General features: G+C 43.5%; 1 protein-coding gene across 10 annotated transcripts in view; it reads left to right on the top strand.

Annotated features, from left to right (window-relative positions):
- The window catches only part of ARHGAP32 (Rho GTPase activating protein 32), a 264246-nt gene that overhangs the window by 77938 nt on the left and 168285 nt on the right, over positions 1–18023 (top strand). The window contains exon 1 of one of the 10 annotated variants that reach the window (XM_072027725.1): positions 4143–4165. The exons of 7 other annotated variants lie outside the window; for them this stretch is intronic. The gene's annotated coding sequence lies outside the window, so the exon portion shown is untranslated. Of the gene's footprint in view, positions 1–4142; positions 4166–13625; positions 13760–18023 lie in introns of those variants that run through there. 2 more of the 10 variants (XM_072027727.1, XM_072027730.1) reach the window with 2 other exon arrangements.

The following is an 18023-nucleotide window of genomic DNA, read 5'->3' as shown; positions in this document are numbered from 1 at the left end:
CAGCTCCCTTTCAAAGCCGTGGGAACCCGTGTCCGCTCAGAGATGTTCGGGTACAGGAGGAGGCTATAACGGCAGCACGGCGATCGGCAGAGCCAGGCCTGACCTCTGCTCAACTCCCAGCCAGGAACAGCGTGTCTGTGCTGGATCATCCGTGTTAGATTATCCTCATGGCTTCCAGTGCAGTTCATAAAGGGTTGCCTAGCCTTTCATTCCCTTTCAGTAAGTTCCATGGCTGAATAAACCTCTGAAGCATCCAGAAGATGACAGTGCATTACTGCTCGGTGGATTACATATTTACAGTTACTCTGGGTTCATTTGAAAGCTTCTTTGGGAGGTCTGAAATCTCTGGTTAATCGGACGTGGGGAAGGACTTTTAACCTGACACTTCTCATAATGGTAAAGACTAGAAAGCCCTTGTTACATTAGCATGCCAAGAGTTTAACATAGCTCTTTGGTTTTTAATTCAGACAGTTCAAGCCAGGGGCAATTTTAACTGGGTGATCACAAGCATCCTATTGCTTTTGCTGAAATAAGATGTCGGCTTCTCTGGACAATGAGCTGATACGCAGGCGGTGGGAATGGTTTGCTTTCTCTGCAAATGAATTTAATGCAGTGTGTAGTCCTGATGGGATTTAACTGCTCTTAGAGGGGGCAGTTCTGTTTTTATGGCTCTCCACTTGAACTGAGTCTCTGGGTGCAGCTCGTTGCTGTAAACCAAATGTGACAAACTAATGAACTCCAGCAATGTGTATTTTCTTCTTTTCATTATGTATTATATAGCAATTTTCCTATTCACAGTGCCATTGAGTAGTCAAGGATTTCTCAACATTTTTTCCCCAGGGTTTATAAATTAGTGCTCCAAACGTTGTTCAGGATTGGAATGTAGCAGATGAGATTTCAGCCCTAAAGGAGTGCTTTAACCATGCAAATATGCTTTAATTTCTGGCCACAGTTCTTCATTTGTGTATTTCAGAGGGTTTTGTCCTTCTTAAAACTGAACCATAACATTACACTTTTTTTTTTCCAAAACATCCAAAGCTTTTGAATCTTTTTTCATCTCTGTATGTTTTCTTGTACTAATGTTTTAATGGAATCGCTTACTTGCTGTATTAGACAAATGTAACGTGTAAATACACAATATATGGCTGCAGCTTGTTCAGTCACTGTGCTGCAAGCTGGTTGGGGAGTGGAAGTGGGCAGGACCAATGCTTGTCATGCCTTTTTCTAATTCTTCACCCCCGCTGAAGAAGTGCATATTCCTACAGTGAATATGATTTTTTTTTAAGTAAAGATTTTTGATGCAAGATGTGAGATCCATATCAATAAGTGCCATGAAACCAAGAGTTGGAAGGTAAATTAAAAAAGCAATAAGCTACTTAATTACATTTTTTTCCATGGTTTCTGAGCAAATCTTGTAATTTGGAGTGATGGGAAGAGGGGCCCTGACTCAACATCTTAATGTTTTCCCGTAGTGACATAACAATGAGGCCAAACGTTTGTATGGCATGAAACACACAGCGAGCCCCTTGCAACGCTTGAGATAAGAGTTTCAGTTTTGGGCATGTGCCCTAACACATTTGTTCAGGTGTTTGATACTCAGATGTTCTTTGAAAATGCAAGCAAGCCCGTGGCTGTCCCAGCCTCCGAAGCCTGCCTTCAGCAAGCTTTTGCATAAGCAAAGCCTGCTTCAAAACCAGCTACTGGTACAAAAGCAGTACAAAAGCAGCTACTGTTAGCATCAGTGTGGGGGAACATCCACAGCACAGGAGCCATTTGAAGATTTTTCTGAAGTTAAGTTGATTTCATCTAGTATACCAAGAGAAAACAAACAAAGCATGGATTAAAAAAAAAAAAAAAAAGAGGAAGAAATGGTAATGATTTCTTAATTTTGCACAGTTTCATCTGATGCACAGTGTTGACAGCTTCCCTGCGACTTTCCCAGCTTCTTACACTACCAGGGGATCTGCTCATGAGCACACATGAAAATACTTAGCCTGTCATAGACTGAAACTCTCCACTCCCTGTTAATGGTTGAACAAGGCCAGTACAAGATACCACTTTCAGAAGAGTGTTTTTCTTGAATTCTAATGTTTGTGGTTGCAGAGAGCTATTAAATTCATGCCCAGAAGGTTAACCAGAGCTGCGTTGGCTTTTTTTTTTTTTTTGTCTACAAACTAATTTGTCTAATACTGCCATGGTTGCTCATAGCTTTTCGCAGGAACAACATAATGAGATTAACAAGCCTCTGATCGCTCCATATCTGATACTTAAATCCCCATGGGAAGCTGTGAAAGTGTCAGAGCTCTGCTGCTCTTGTGTGGGGGCTGCGCTGGCAAAGCAAAGAGTTATTCTTTATGTAAGATGATGAAGATTTGGTTGCTGGGAAAATGGAGTAGCTAAGCTTCAGGCTGTGTTCTTGTAGCCAGCATGATTTAAGAAACAGAGAAAAGATGCTGAGGCTGCCAGCCAGGGAGTTCATTATTGGAAAGAAGAGACAAACATCTCCACTCTGCACCCCTGCGCTGATGCTCTGATGAGGAAAGCAACTTTCAGAGGGAGACGATTCCGCAAGAGCTCACAGCACCACGAGTGGAGCTCCTGGGAGGGAAAACCCGTGTTAGAAATACCAATTTCTTGCCTTTTGCTACCAGCTAGCTATGGTGCATATGCGTGGTGTTGTCCCAAAGCACTTGCCGCTTACCTCCTTGCCCTCGTGGTCTGTGCCTGCTTCAGGCTAACAGGCAGTGAGCCTGCAGTTTGACAGGTGCCTGCAGCCTGATTTATGAAAACAGATTGATACCTAAATTACATTTCCCCCTGCTTATAAAAACATCCTGGACTGATTGATTGAGTGCAAAATTAGAAGCTTTTTCTTAAAAGCAAAACCAAAATGAAAGTGAACTGTGTGTTATTAAGAAAAAAGGGAAAAAAAAGCTCAGTATTGATTTTGAAGCACTGTTGTGTTTTTTTATCCCGTCTTCAGTATTGTTGAGATGCTAACAGCTGCAATATGTATTTTATGGAGATCTCCACCAGCCTCTTCTTTGTGTGCACATCCATAACTTCCAGCCTCTTCCGTGTAAGGTGCATTCTGATTTTTAATTAGTTTCCCCAGTTTCCCAGTGGTGTCTGTGTATTTGCCAAAAACTGCTCCTCTCCAATCCTTGAGCAGAAGTTAGCTTGGTGAAGGTTGTGAAGATGTTGCTGTTGGCTTGTGAAGGACTGTGCTTACTTGTCAGAATAATTCCTCTTTTCTCCATGCGTCAGTGTATGTTAACAAACATCAGAATCCTTCAAAAATATTTACTCCACCGAGTATCTCTGATTTTGAATACTCTCCCCCTTCCAAGGCTTGATCACACATGGAACTTTTCAGGAACAGCTGCGCACAAATAACTCCAGATGCAGACAGCCCCTGAATACGATGTTCTGTTCTGTATCGGACCTGTTCGTGCTGACCTTTTCCAACCCCGCTATTGTTTTTTAAGCCCAGGATTACCTCTTTGCTTATTTAAAATATAAATTCTACATGCATATACATGTGAATTTTAACATTTAAATGGTGAAACTACTTTTATTCATTGTTCTACTCTCTTGTCCAGCTGTAGCTGTCAACACTGGAGGTAATTTGCTGCTGTTGTAACTGTCCTTAACAAGAACTGTAGCGTTTGTTCCATCTGCAGAGCCACACAAGCAGTGAATACCGGGCTTTGCTTTGGTGCTTATGTACTTCAGGAGAAGAGACCCTTAGGCCCCCTGAGAAGTATTTCCTCAGTTAGATGCTCAGGTCAGAAATGCTAGCATGATTTAGCAAAGGTAAATATAAGCTTTGTGGCCATAAGATTGTGTGATGATAAAGTTTTTCCTTTAAAGAGCATTGAATTCAGTTTATTGATTTTGACTTTCCTTATTTCTTTTTGTTGAGGAAATGTCAGAGCAAAGATCATTATAAATCCTCTAAATTGTTTTCAGATGAGTCAACGTGCAGTCAGTCGAACAATGGAATGTGTACTTCACCGCATTTGCTCAGAAAACAGCCAAGCAAACCACCAGAAAGAGTAGGTCTGGAATTGCTTGAACCTTCTTGGCTGCTCCCTGCACAAGGAAGAGCATGTGTAGCTACGCCAGCTGGAATGCAGCTGCTCCTTAAATCTGGCACCTAATGGTGAGCCCTGTCAAAGTACATAACGTTGGAGAATGCTGATCAGTTTGTTTGCAGGCAGAAAAGTATGGGTGAAGGCTTGATTGCAGAGGTGGAGGAAAGCCCCACCACATCTTCATATGCAAGTCTTTCAGACTAGGTATGTTGAAGATGGAATTTGTGTGGGTTCAAAAAGCCCTGCTGGGTTAATTCAGGGCCAAAAATAAAGAAAGAAAAAAAAAGCAGGTATTCATGTAGATATCTGGTTGTTCCACAGATTATCGGTGGCTACAACCATTTAAGTCTGTGCTCCGTCAGCAGTCTGCTGCTCTCCAAAATGACTCATAGTGTCTGGAGTACAGTCCTCGGAGAGAATTTGATATCACTTAGTTGTTTTGCTATGAATTTTTTCTCTGGCTTCTGTGGTGATAGGTTTAGTGACACGTGTGACATTACTGAGAAGTGCGATGTAAATGCAAACTTCAGCGTCATGGACAACAATGCTGTAAGCACGTGATGCTAGTGCATGGTGCAGAAACCTCCCTCTAGGCATTTTCAGTGCTTTCTGCCTCTTTGATCAGTAGTAAAGATGTTGAAAAAGCTTGATGTATTTGGGTGCTAACATATCATAGTTGTCATGTTAAATTTCTGGAAAACATCAGAAGAGAAAAAAGCTAAAGCTAATAAGCTATATATATATGTTTATATATATATAAGTATTTGAGTCTTTCATACCTTGTAAATTACCATGGCACGGTTTCCTTTTGTGTTCAGTTTGATGAAGCAGTCTGCAGCCATGTAACTGATACATTTAACATCCTGGCAAATCGCGCTAGCGGGCTTCCATCACAGGTTAAAGCAGAAGAAAAGTACCTGTGATACTGCAGAATAACCATGTATTTTTTATTTTTCTTCCCTCACAACTGCTTAACTGTCACATCTGACTCTTTTAAGAGTACATGTTAGATTGATGAACGAGATGAAGTTGTGTGAAAGTGAAGGCCTGTCTGAAAGCTGTCACGCAGCTGTTAGGAGCACTCAGCACCTTTGGGAGATAGCAGTGTTATTACAATCATGTGTATACACAAGGGCAGAGTGAAAAAGGTAACACGTGCTTGCATATGTTACACTTCTTCCTTCCTGTTCTCTCTCTTAAGGGAGTGGAAAACAAGCTTATAACTGGAATAGTATAGAAACCTTTTTTATGTACTTGTTTGGTGTCCTAATGGGAAAGACTGACATTTTATAAGTTTGCAACATGTTTTTGACATTTGTTTGGTTAAAGCATCTCACTGTTGTCACACACAGAGGATTTTGTCTTCTCCTCTGCCTGTTGACACCACGTTTCTTCTGCCTGTGCTGGAGGCTGCCCAAGGCATGCGGTGAGCTTGGGTGCAGCGCCCTTCTGTAGGGTCTGGCCTGGTGCTGACTTGTAGCACTGCGCTTTCAGCACCATGAGTCTAACACTTAATTTAGGGAGATCAGAATAAAATTACCAGGGCTCCCAGAAGGATTTCTCCATTTATTTAATCCTATACTCTCTCTAATAGCTTCCTCTAGCCATTCATCTCCTCCATTATATGATAATACCTCGTCGTAGTGCTGGCCTGTGTTATACTAAAGGTGGTGAGTTTTCCCATTCGTTGTTTTGTGCGACATTTTGGGTGGAAGTCAGTTGATGTGTGCCTGCATACCTTGGGGGGGGGGTTCTTGTTTTTATTTTTGGTTTGTTTGTTTTCAGCAGCATCAATCTGATAGTGCTAATGTCTTCTCTACAGTTTACCTTCCTGTTGATGATTTCAAGTAAAATTTTGTCACATGCTTTGATGGAAGCAGTTAATTCAAAATGAGAGTTCTCTAAAGGTCCTCTGTAGCAGTCATGCATTGGCCAGTTTTGCACAAATTTTTATAGCACTGCTGTGTCAGCTGGGAACATGCAAAAAATAATAAATATAAAAAAGAAGAAGGGTGTCCTCTGGCTGATGCAGTGGTCAGTCTCCTTGTATAGGGTCAGCTGAGATACAGCACAAGAATGGTTGTTGGCATGTACTCTGCACGTTACTACAGCAGTCCAAGATGTTACCGCCTGTAGGCTTTTCCTGTAGCATAATTATTGAAGCATTCAAAGGTTTCTCATCTACTTCCGAGCAAAATCAGACCTCTTACTTTAATTTCACCGTGTCTGCTTTGGAGATGCTCCCTCTGCTCACCAGCAGAGGTGAGAACCTGTGGGCATCAAGTACTTCGGTCCTGCTACTACAGCTGATGTATGACTCTCCCCTGCAGGAAGATTGCTGTTTGTGGCAGGGTCTGTGTGCCTAGCAGGGAGGCTCTGCTGACATAATTGCATGGGTAGAGTTGTAGTGGTGAAAGCTCTGTAATGTGGAGAAGACCACCGACTGAAAGGACAAGTGTCATCTGGGAATCTCTGCCTAAATTGGGCTGCATATATGCAGTCACACTGAAAGGCTCATTTAAAGAAATGCTGATCTACTCGAGTGACTTCTTATCCTTAGCACGAGTGACCCCTCAAGCATTTAAAAAGCAGCAGTCAAGTTTCTGAAAAATCACAGGGTTGGCTTTTAAAAGTATGCCTTTTAAGGTGCACTTCAACTTTTTTTTTTTTTTTTTAAAATTTGCCCTCCAGTTTAAGTTTTTAAGTGCAAGATGGGTCATGTTGTTCAGCTTTCCTCTGCAAGATGATTTCATAATTATAGTGAAAGCAGAAAATATTTCTTAACTGTTTGACTCCGTGACTGTAACTTTGAAAATACAGAGTGCTGAGAGACTTGCAGTGAATTAACAAAAAAATTTCATACCGTCTTGCTCATTTTTGTATTCTGATGTTATTATAATACATGTCCAGTGGTATTTATGCAGGTCATGCAAGTCCTAATGGTTGCTCTGCCAACAAAACTATTTCCACGTTTCTCATCAGCTCCTTGAAAAACACCGGACAAGGTATTTTTTCTGGATGCATATGTAGAAATACGCACACGCTTTCTGTTTCCTCTGAAAGGGATTTGAGGTACAGCTCCACATAGAATCGCATCATGCAGTGGTACACCTGCAGCCCTGTGCAGGGCTGTACCAGCAGGCAGGGCCAGGTAAGCAGCGAGCTCCAGCTTCTTTCTGGGGCATGGCGGAGCCTTGGCCACGTGGAGAGCACCCAGGTAACGCTGTCTGCCCTGGAGGGTTGTTCGTTGTCTCCCACAGGGAAAAGACAGCAACGTTTTTATTTTTTTAATCGCTTTTGTATACCGTGCTGAAGTGCCATGAAATACTGCTTTGATTTCTGAGTATGTCTTACATTTCATGAGCTCCAGCTCCATAGCAGCAAGGGGAAGACGAGGTGTTCATCTCACTGATGTGAGACTTGGCAAATGAGCCTTTGTATCTGGTTACAGCTAGCAATATGCCGACATAGGATACGGCAGTGGGAACACACAGCCACTGATACGTTAAAATGGTGTTAAACACCAGCTGATGCCCATGTGGGCTTTTTAATTAGTACCTGGCCTCTTTCTGAATCTAGATGTACCTCTCCGTAGGGAAAATTTTTGATAAATCCCCAGTGGCTCATGAAAGAACAGAAGGTGATTTTCTTTTTTGGCCTTTTCTCTATTGTGCATATGCAAAGTTTTCTTGGTGCCTGCTAAAGAAAATATTTATGTATATTACTAGGGAGTAAGATGCCCAGAAATCGAAAGACTCCTACAAAAGAACTTCAGACTGCTGTTTATTGAAACAAAGTACCTGTGCAGTTATAGATGGAATGTACAATGTGGTATTGCCTGGAGTTTTGTGGACAATACATCTCTGGGCAACTTACCTGGTGTTACCTACTGGAAAAATCTGATTGTCACTTGGCTATTTGGCTTAAAGGAGAAAACAAACATTTCATTCTCATGGGTACTAACGTCTCAGCCTGCCTGTTTAAACACACTGGGACCTGTGTAAGACAATGGTATTTGCTGAAAGCAGCATGCAGCAGGACTGACTGCAGGATACACAGTGTTCCAGTATGTGATTTATTTTTTTTTTAAATGACTCAAAAAGTTGAAAACAGGCTAGTTACTAAATATTACTGGCTCTGAGCTGCGAGGTACTCAGGGGGCCCCAGGTTAATGCACCAGATGTGACTTTCTGGAGAATAGATTTATTTAGGCCCTGCCGTGTTGATGAAGGGCAAGAGGTTGCAATAATGCCGTGCTTTGCACATGGCTAACTGCACCAGGGGGAGGAGTGCGAGTGCAGGAGAGGAAAAAGGCACCAGCAGGGTCACCGTGTTGCAAACTCCAGAACAGCGGGCGAGCATGAGCGCCGTGCACTGTATCAGCGCTGAGTGTGACCAGTTGATGTTGCTGCTTTGTGGAGCGCTGCTGAACTCTCAGCTGGTGCTTCAGACTCTTCGGTCATGCATGGGGAGCTTGAGCCAGAGCGCTGAGATTGCTGGCAGTTGCGTGCTCAGAGAACTGGCTTTGTTTAGGGTTTTCAAGGTGTTTTGTTATCACTCATCAGCTCGCGGAAATGCTGATCAGTAGGGAGTACAGTCATGCGTGCAGCGAACAAGAAATACAGGTTTGGGAAATAACTTTCATCATCTTCAGTGCTGTTTAAAGAGGGAAAATATGGAAATAGAAACTACAGGTACTTCTTCCTTGTTATATGCCCACTCGTGATAATGACTTTGCTTTTGCATATGCATTTCATAAAAACTGTAATAAAACCCTTTGGAAAAATATTTATTAGTAATTCAAAGGAAGTAAAGCCAATGAATTTAATATAGGTGCATTAGCATACATACAGATTAAACTTCTGATTAGATTGAATACACCTGCTTTTGCTGATTCCGTAAAGATGTTATTCATGTGCTTACTGATATCAAGCCTTGTCTCTTTTCAAGCTCCTTTCCCAAGCCTGGCCCAAGCAATCCCCTTCCCCAGCCCTCCTAATACACTCTTTAAGTTGGCTGATCAAAGAAACAATATCCATTAATGTTGGATGTTTGCTGATGCTAGGTACAGCCCAGACAAAACAGAAAGGAAACGTGCACATCAAATAATACATTTTGCTATTATTACAAACTTAAGAGCTTCATGATACTTTTAACTACCTACAGAGGCACTTTTGGATGGGTTAAAAGAAATTAATTGAACCTGACCGGCTATCAGTACAATAGCAGGTGTATGGCAGCATGGTGGTAGAAAATAACACTGAAACCTGAGCAAGGGGTTGGTTGCTTTATGTGCAAATGTCTGTGGCGACTGATGACGTGGGAAGAGTTGCCCTGGCATTAGTGTGGTATAGCAGAAGGCTTCAGGTGCAAACGTGTTTTGTTGGTAGGAAATCTGTCTTTTCTAATGTGCTACCAATGTTTGTGTATGCTGGGAAAATAAAATGAGGTCATTTTTAGAGAATATGTTTAATTACTGCTGCATTTACAATAAAGATTTTGCTGAAAGGCGTAATTATGTAATGGGAATACGAAATGATATCAATCTCTTTCCAATAATAGAAAATTTTGTATTTTTTTTTTTTTACTAACTGCTACTTTCAGCGTATTTTCCAAGACATAATGAGGAGGCAGCAGGGCAGAAAGGTATTGCCTATTCATTTACTACATGAAAAATTAAGCATAACAAACTAGAAGAGGATACTAATATAGTTTAGCGATCATTTAGATTTTGCTTGAAAAACATTTATAATTAATTATGAGGATCTTGAGAAATTCATAGAAATGAGTGCCAAGAGTTTCCTTGCAAAGCACATTTATGAATCTTACATTAAATTTAAAACTCTTTGACTAATTACCTGATTAATTTGATGTATTTCAGGAAAAAGAACAGAGCAGCTGAGTCCTTTATGTTCTGTTTGACATAAGGAAGAACTTGGGTAGCACAGCAACCTCAAATGTATTTTCAAACAAGGACAGAATATTAAAAAAAAAATAAAAATCAGGACCAAGTCTGAGAAGACTTTTGGTGAGCCTCTTTGTGCCTGGGATGGAGCCAGCCCCAGAGATGTGAGGAGCTCTGGGGGGCTGTACTGGGGTCCTGGGCTGGTGCTGGTAACGTGGCCACAGCCCCGGGACTCCACTGGCCCCATCCAGGGGAGAGCAGGGAAGGAGCCTGGCCTGGGGATGGGCTCTGGCACAAGGGGAGAGTTGCAGCTCCCATATCAGACAGGAAGATTTGTAAAGCACAAAAATGGCCATCGGAAATCCATGCCCACGTCCCACTTGAAAACATGACTCAGAAGCCTAGTTCCAACTTGCTTGCAGTGCAGGCCAGGCCATTTGGTACCAAAGTTGCCATGAAAATAGGGCCTAGGCCGGAGGCAGCCGGGCAGAGGCACTGCCGTGTGCTCCTTGTGCCATGTGGGGTTTTGGGGCTGTGACCCTGTGCGCCCCTTCTGCAGCCCTGCGGCAAGGGGCTGCCTGCCAGGCCGCGGCCTGCACTCTGCCTCTGGCGTTACTTCCTCGCTCTCCTTACGTTAGACCCGTCATCTTTCCCCCTCTCCCCTCTAAATGTGTTCCTCCTCTCGGATAAGGAGGTTTAGTGCTGGTGATTAGGGTCGTGTCTCGCAGCATGGGGCTCTCCTCAGCCTGCGGCCTGCTGACAGGACGAGCCCCTTCTCAAAGCGCCACGGAGTGGGCGCCTCGCCTTCGGGGGGCTGCTGGAAGTTGTGTGCCATCTTACAGTTATTGCTTTGTCCACTATATTCTTACCTTTTCTTTTTTTAAACCTGCTGTCTCCAAGCCTTCCCTTTTTGCTGAGTTATTCATTACGCGCTAAAAAGTCTCCTTTCAGTGTTTCGGTTCTAAAACCATCAAGATTCCTAAGAGAACGGGGAGAAGTCTGAAGAGCACTGTTGACTGTCATTTTTCCTGGGCACTAAAATAAATGTGCACAGGTTTCAATAATATCTAATTTCTTTGTGAAGGATAATAGCCTGGTCACTTCATCGTCCTGACTTTTTGCACAAGTGCCGAGGTAATGGAAATGCTTTCATTTTCCAGACTACCCTTGAGTGCTTGAGACAAATGCTTTCAAAAGCTAACCAACGCTTCTTTTTTTTCTTTTTTTCTTTTTTCTTTTTTTTCCTGTTGTACAGGAAAAGCTATAAATCTGTTCATCACCTGTCCATTTAGGTTAACATGTTGCACCTGCAGCCCATTTTAATGTCTTAAAATAATCAGACAGTGTGCTTTCACTGGAAGGTACGTCACTGAATCAGTTAAGGTTTTGTCTATTTATTTTCCCAAGAGGGCATTTTATTACTGATAGCATGAGTCAGAACAATTAAAGGCTATGGTGAAATATGCCAGCTTCTGTGATGCAATAGGAATCGTAGTGAATGTTACCTTAAAGTTAACACGCTGTGTGCTGCGTAACGTGTAAGGCAGAAGCCTACCAGTTATCTCTGTCCCATAACTTCTTCCCCATCAACCTGAGTGTGTGGGCAGTGGCTGGGAAGGAGAAATGATGTGCTTCTGTGTTTTGGGGTCATCTGTGGGCATTGGGTTTGTCAGCGTGGGGATAGAAGTTTGTCCAGGCTCACCTTCTGTGGGAAGGAAAGAAGGCAGCCAGGACTCCTGGGTCTTATTCCAGGCTTCGGTGGCTCAGCCAGCGGGTACATTCTTCTTGTGCATTATTTACACTTTTTTAAGCAGGGTAACAAAATGCAGCTTTTTTACGGGAAGATTTTGAGTTAACTGTGAAGAGCTAGATGGCTTAAGTATAAAAATTACTTCAGGGCAAAACTTTATCTTATTCCTCTTGGTCTTTTGAAACAGGATTGGAAAGTGGATTTAGTGGCTGAGTGTAATTTTCAGCAGGATTGTCCCTGTGTTTTAAGCTTCCCTTCTGACCCTTTAAATTGTAAGAATTCTGCCCAAGGCGCCGGGGAGGGGTGAGTGTTGACACAGGTGTAAGCAGGATGTTGCAGACGCTGCGCTCCTCACTACGACTTCCTGTTTTTAACTGTAATTTATTTTGATGCAAAGGTCCACAGTCCATTTTGCCAGCCATTCAGCTACACAAACACATGTATTTTCCTCTGCTGTCCGTAAAGCCCCAGCTTTCCTTGTCCCAGGACAGCAGGGATTAATTTTGCCAGCAGTGGGAAGGGACAGCACCTTATGCTAAGGGTTGCATGGCATTGGCAAAGGAAAGCATGTAGAAAATCATTCTATGTTCTAATATATGCTTGAGTCCTTTACTCTTCCCACCTCTCCTCTGGCGTTGCAGTTCTCTGCCCTAGCCAACACGGTTATACAGATAAATTTTGTTGCTTAGGGAAGGTGCTGGTATCCTCCCATCTTTTATTACCCCCATGCACAAGCGAAATGGTAGCACAGATATCCCATAGAATTTATACTGCTGCAATTGTGCCAGGAGAGATTTAAAGGCAGAGGAGGAGGAAGCTCATGGTATTTTTCAAGTGATTGTGTTTGTAAGTGAAGAATGGTGGAAAGAAATTAGGGTTACCTGATCCGTCTGCTTTTTCTACCCCAGCCTTGCAGAGCGTGGCAGCACCTGCTCAAGTTTCGCTGCCCTTCAGCTCGTGGCGCGAGGCTGCCGGACTTAGTGCCTGGAGTGTCTCCTGCAGGCAGCTTCCAAACTGAAGGGACACGAAGGCTTCAGTGGCAATTCAGGAGGGTGGAGGATTAAATGTTCTTGAAAAGCTATTTGCATAGAGCTTTGCGAAGGAGAGAATGACTGCAAGGCTGTTCAAACTGAGCAGCGCAATCTGCACACCTTGACTCGCCTCATCTGTCTGCTTGGTCTGTGCCGTGTGTGTTTAACAGGTAACATTTAATCTCTCCCTTTCAGGGAGATACGTGAGAGCTGTTCAGCCTCAGCAGACACGGGAGAGCTGTCCTGTAAAGCTATGCAAGTAGAACGGGAGCTTACATTTCATGCCAGTTTCTCAGGAGGACGACTGAGGAGGTGCAGAAGCATCATGCTGTGGCTGTCCTGTCCGTCCTCGCTGGCTCGGCAGGCGCGGGGCAGGGGGTGACCATCTCCTGTCTTGCACCACCCCAGTTCCTTTTGGGGTTGTGCCAGCTTCCCCAGGCTCGCGTCTTCTTTCAGCTTTGTGCTTCTCTGACTTACTGCCAGGCTTTAGTTTCCTACGGTACTGCTCACAAAGCAAAGCAGCCTCTGTAGAGGTGCGGTACCAGCCTCCCGAGGTGGAGGTGCAGCAGGGGTTAAGGCCAGCCCGATCCCTGCCGCCTGCCTCAGGTGAGCAGCAGGCGAGGCTGAGGAGGGAGGCAGCCAGGCGGAATTCCAGGCTCTTCTTGTTTCTATTTATTTATTCACTTAGTTTTCCACGATAGATGTTATTTCTTACAGAAAAGACTGTCCTATCTGCTGCTGTAGTGTTTTCTTCTTTCCTTTTTCTTTTTCTCTCTCTTATTTTATTTTATTCTTCCTGCTGAGTCATTGCACAACTCAACAGTCATTTTTGTGGCATGCTTCCTGGAGCCTTGAATCGGATTGTCACGTACCTTTCTTCTTTTCTCCTACGTTTAATGTAACTGCACTCATTTCAAGCACTTCTGCGCAGCGGAACCCCTTTCCGATGGTCCCGTGGTTCCTCTCTGTGATCGGGGTGAGTGAGGCTGTCCTAATGGCAGAATGTGACCTGTGCTCAGTAAGTTGTTATTCCTGTGATAATGTTAACATTTAAAGATTCCTTAAGACTCTGCCTTACACAGAGTTAGCATGCAAATGCAGACACTTCATCTTGTAGCTGAGGGAACAAAACTCCTCGTTTGCTTTTGCTTTTTCATACATTCCACTGCTGGCATCTGCTGAGGCAGTTTAACGCTGCTCATATTTTTCATCCCTGTAATATATTAGAAAGGGGGTACTCTTTTTGTTCTTTGAATGTCTTCTCAGGCTTAGGTCATCTACAAATATGTAGTTCACTTCCTCCCCCCCTTTATTCCTTTAAAATTGGGTTGGTATTTCAGGGACTTTCTTGGCCTGCCTGATGTAAAATTAAAGAGGTTACCTAAAACCACAGAATTAGAAAGTGGTACAGCTAAAGTCTTTTTGTTCTAAGGGTGAAAAATCACAGATGATTTTTTTTTCACTTTTAAAATGTTATTAGACACAGGTTGTGTCTGTAACACCTATATTTTGTTCATAGTTTTTCAAATTAAAAAAAAAAGAAGTTTGACATCTTTTTCCCCCAAAGTGTTTCAGGTTCTTTTTTTTTTTTTTTTTTTTTTTTTTAAATCACAACAAACAAAAAACTGTTCTTTTTCCTGAGCTCTAGCATTCACAGAGACCTTAGGGTGATGCTGCATGATGAAGCATTGCAGCACACTGACAACTCAGGTCCCCAGCTCCAGTGTTTGCAAAGCTAAGATAAATGTCCAAATTCTCTTCACTCAGTGTGAAGAGATGCGCATATGCATCAGGATGGGATCTGCAAAAGCTCGCCCAGGCTTCACAGGACAGGAGGAGGTCATCCACTCTTTCTGAAGCTACATCCCAGTGAAGCTGAATCAAAATGGTCCTGTGGCTAATTGAGCCATTTCCACCGCCGACACTTTTATTAGGCCAACAATAGTTCTTTTAGCTGTTTACTTTGTTGTGGCCCAGTGGAAAGCTAGTCCTTCTCAAAATGCATTTATTTTTCCTCCAGGGCAGTGTCAGTAGAGATGGGCGAGCAGCTCTGCTGGCTTGGGGCAGGTACGGCAGCAGGCAGCTGGGAGCGATGGGGAGCTGCTCCTTTTGCAGAGCCCTTGCATGACTTCTTAGGCTGTTGTGGAAACCTCATGGCTGGATAGAAGTGCTGTCTTGAAGCTGTGCCAGATGGGTGCTTCGATAATACTGATATCTGCAGCCCAGTGCTGCAGGGTTTAGTCATCCTAGTAAGTCTTTTACATGGGTTATTGCTTTCTCTCCCTCTGCTTTTTGTAAGAAGGTAATGGGGCAAGGCGAGGCGGAGGTGTTGCATCAGACCTTAGTGGTTAGAGCCATCGGTTGGGAAACAGCAGACTTCAATGCTGTCCTGAGCCTCTGCAGTGAATTCCCTGAGAGAGTGCCCTATTTATCTATTGCTGAGTGGGACTGGGCTGGGGGAGGCTCTCCATCACTTCTTCACCAGGCTACAGCATCACGTGGCAAGGAATGGATGAGGGTAGAGCATGTGCGATCCTCATCTGCTCAGGAGGGTGTTCTTCCTGTGCCCTGATTATTTTCCCCTAGGGCCTGATAGGGAGTTTTATATTTAGGGGCTTTGTGGCTAGGAGCTGCGAAACTGAAGTTATTTCCTACTTTAGCCTCAGTCTTCCTCTGAAATATTGGACAAGTTATTTGAGCTGTCAGCTACTGTGGGTTTTTGGAAAATGGAGGTATTCTCTTTGCTCACCTCTTGTCTGCTTTGATGTAGTTAGTCTTTGCTGTGACATTTTATAGTCTCCCAGCACAGACAAGTACAGCTCTGAGCGTAATTGGGGTCACTGGGCACTAGACAATAGTGTTTATGATCAGAAGTCTTCATAATACAGGCTAAACATGGTATTTCAGCTTTATGTTCTTCTGAGTAGCCTTTAGAGTTAATGTTTTTGTTTTTATGATGCATCATCTCTCAGTCTCTCCTCCAAAAAGTAAAATAAATCTAAATTAGACTGAAGCCTTGGCTAATTGTTCTTTCTCTATTCATCTCTGTGGCAGCAGGAAACCTAGCAGCAGGGTTTCCATTCACAGCAGACATGTGTGCCAGCTCAAATGCTTTTGTCCCAAAATTGCATATGTGGGTGTTGAAGGTAAAAATGATTGGGTAGTAGTGGTTGCAGCTGTATCCTTGAGAACTCCAGGCAAGGGAGATCAATGATCTCTTTCCTGCATGTCTTTTTTCCTCACTGAAAAAGATACTTAACAATTGCAAATCATTCCAAAAAGGCAAAGGAAATGTTTTTTGATAACCAAAGACTGCATCAGCCCTGGGTCTGTTTGTGGTGCTGACATTGGTTCTGCACAAGGTAGGAGTGGGAAGGGTTCTCTGAACTACTGCGAGGCATTTTGGCGCCTACAGCACTTTGATCTGATGGCCTGCAGGTACCGTGTCCCCTTGGCTCCCCCCATCTTACTGCACTGCTGCCACCGGCGTTTCCTCCTCCTGTGCATCAGAAATGCGGGTAGTAGATGGGTGGTCCAGGCAGGTTTGTCCTGGTTGGAGCTTTTCTTTTCCACTCATGTTAGCTTCAGAACGACCTGCTTATGATACACATCTCTCTGCTACAGCAGAAATAATTACAGTATGGCTTTGCACATACTACACCCATATGATGACCCCCAACTGGTCAGATCTGCCCTTGATAGCTTATTGTAGTTGCAGGCCTCCATTTAAGTCCATTTAGCTGGGCAAGAACAATCCAATAGAAATAATAATGGTGCAGCATGTTAGCAGTGATCTCTAGACACAGAAAGGACTGAGCATTTTCATCTTTTTTGCTGTTGATCCCACTGACATGGAGCGACAGTAGAAGTATGGCTGCAAACACGATGCCAGGGCCACCAGTCAGTTAAGGCGAGTCACTAAAGGCAGAACAGCTGGAACTGCTCCTGGGTTATTTGCTTATGCTTGTCTTTCATTCATTATTTGGCTGATCAGGTTCTGGTGCCCCAAAATTCATGTCCATTCTTTTCCGTGTGAGTATTTGCTAGCAAGTCTTCTCTGGATGTTTTTTCCCCTGACTTCTCGCACAAAGCGTGCCATACAGCCACACCATCGGTTCTGCAGACTGCTGCGGAGATGGAAAGGCAGCTCCGGGTAGGTGACAGCTCCGTCTGAATGCTTGGTTAGGGAAAGGATTTCCCCGCTGAGCAGCTAGCTGACTAGACAATTTTTAAGTGTTGTTCCATGTTATGAGCAGTTGTCATGTTAATAGCACGCGAGGCTAATTGTAACTGATTAGTTGATTGCACTTGTTCCTCATTTCACGTACTGAAAGCATCACTTTTCTAATAGATGCTTGTATTAGGAAGGATTAAATTTACCAGGGCTTTGCATTACCACTGCACTACAAATGAATGAGAGATCAGCCCAGGCAAATGTCCTTGGATCTAGCTTTAGGTCATACTTTGTAATCTTGGGGTAAACTTTTCTGTATTTGGATTACCTGTAAGCAGCTGGGTTTTGTTACTGATTGGTGCTGTGGTATTTAAAGACTAGCAAAAATCGGGGCTGCTTTTGCTGGGAAATGAAGAAGACATGAGAGGAAGGCCTTGCTCAGGAGAAAACATAATCTTAACAGCGACAAACAGAAACAGGAGATGGCAGAGGAAGCACAGGGACCACTCCGTTTACATGGCAGGCATTGACGAAGCTCGGTGAGGTGGCACGCATCTTGCTGCCGTTTGGATGAGGGAGGTGAGGGGCTGCGGTCTGAGCCCTGCTGTGCCAGGGCTCAACCACTTGGACCTGGGAGGGAAGGAGAAACGAGGCTCTGCCACTGCACCCAGCAGTTTTTTGTTCGTAGCACCCGCGTTCAGATGTCTCGGAGGAGCAGGAAGGGCAGGATCAGCCATTCTTTGCCATCTCTCTTCTGTGCTGAAGCTTTAGAGCTGCTTTTAGCAATTTATTAATTGTAAATGAGAGGTTAGTACTTCTTTTCCCTAGAGACAGTTTCTTTAATATCTTTATATTTGTTCCTGAATTGAACAAAAGGAAGCCAAGCTTGGCTTGGTGATTTCCCAATTCCTTTTCTTAGACTGGGCAAAAGTGATAAGAGAAAGCTATTCTTAAAGATTTTTTTCGTTGACTATCTCTGTGTTCTTCTGAAAGAAAATGCCAAGCACCTACTAAAACAATGTCTTTTATGCATTGCCAAAGAAAAGAGTGGGTTTGTTCAGTAATA

The sequence above is a fragment of the Anas platyrhynchos genome, chromosome 25, assembly GCF_047663525.1.
Source record: "Anas platyrhynchos isolate ZD024472 breed Pekin duck chromosome 25, IASCAAS_PekinDuck_T2T, whole genome shotgun sequence".
NCBI classification, from domain to species: domain Eukaryota; kingdom Metazoa; phylum Chordata; class Aves; order Anseriformes; family Anatidae; genus Anas; species Anas platyrhynchos.
The sequence above is the reverse complement of the archived record's forward strand: the minus strand, read 5'-3'. Positions and strand labels throughout refer to the sequence as shown.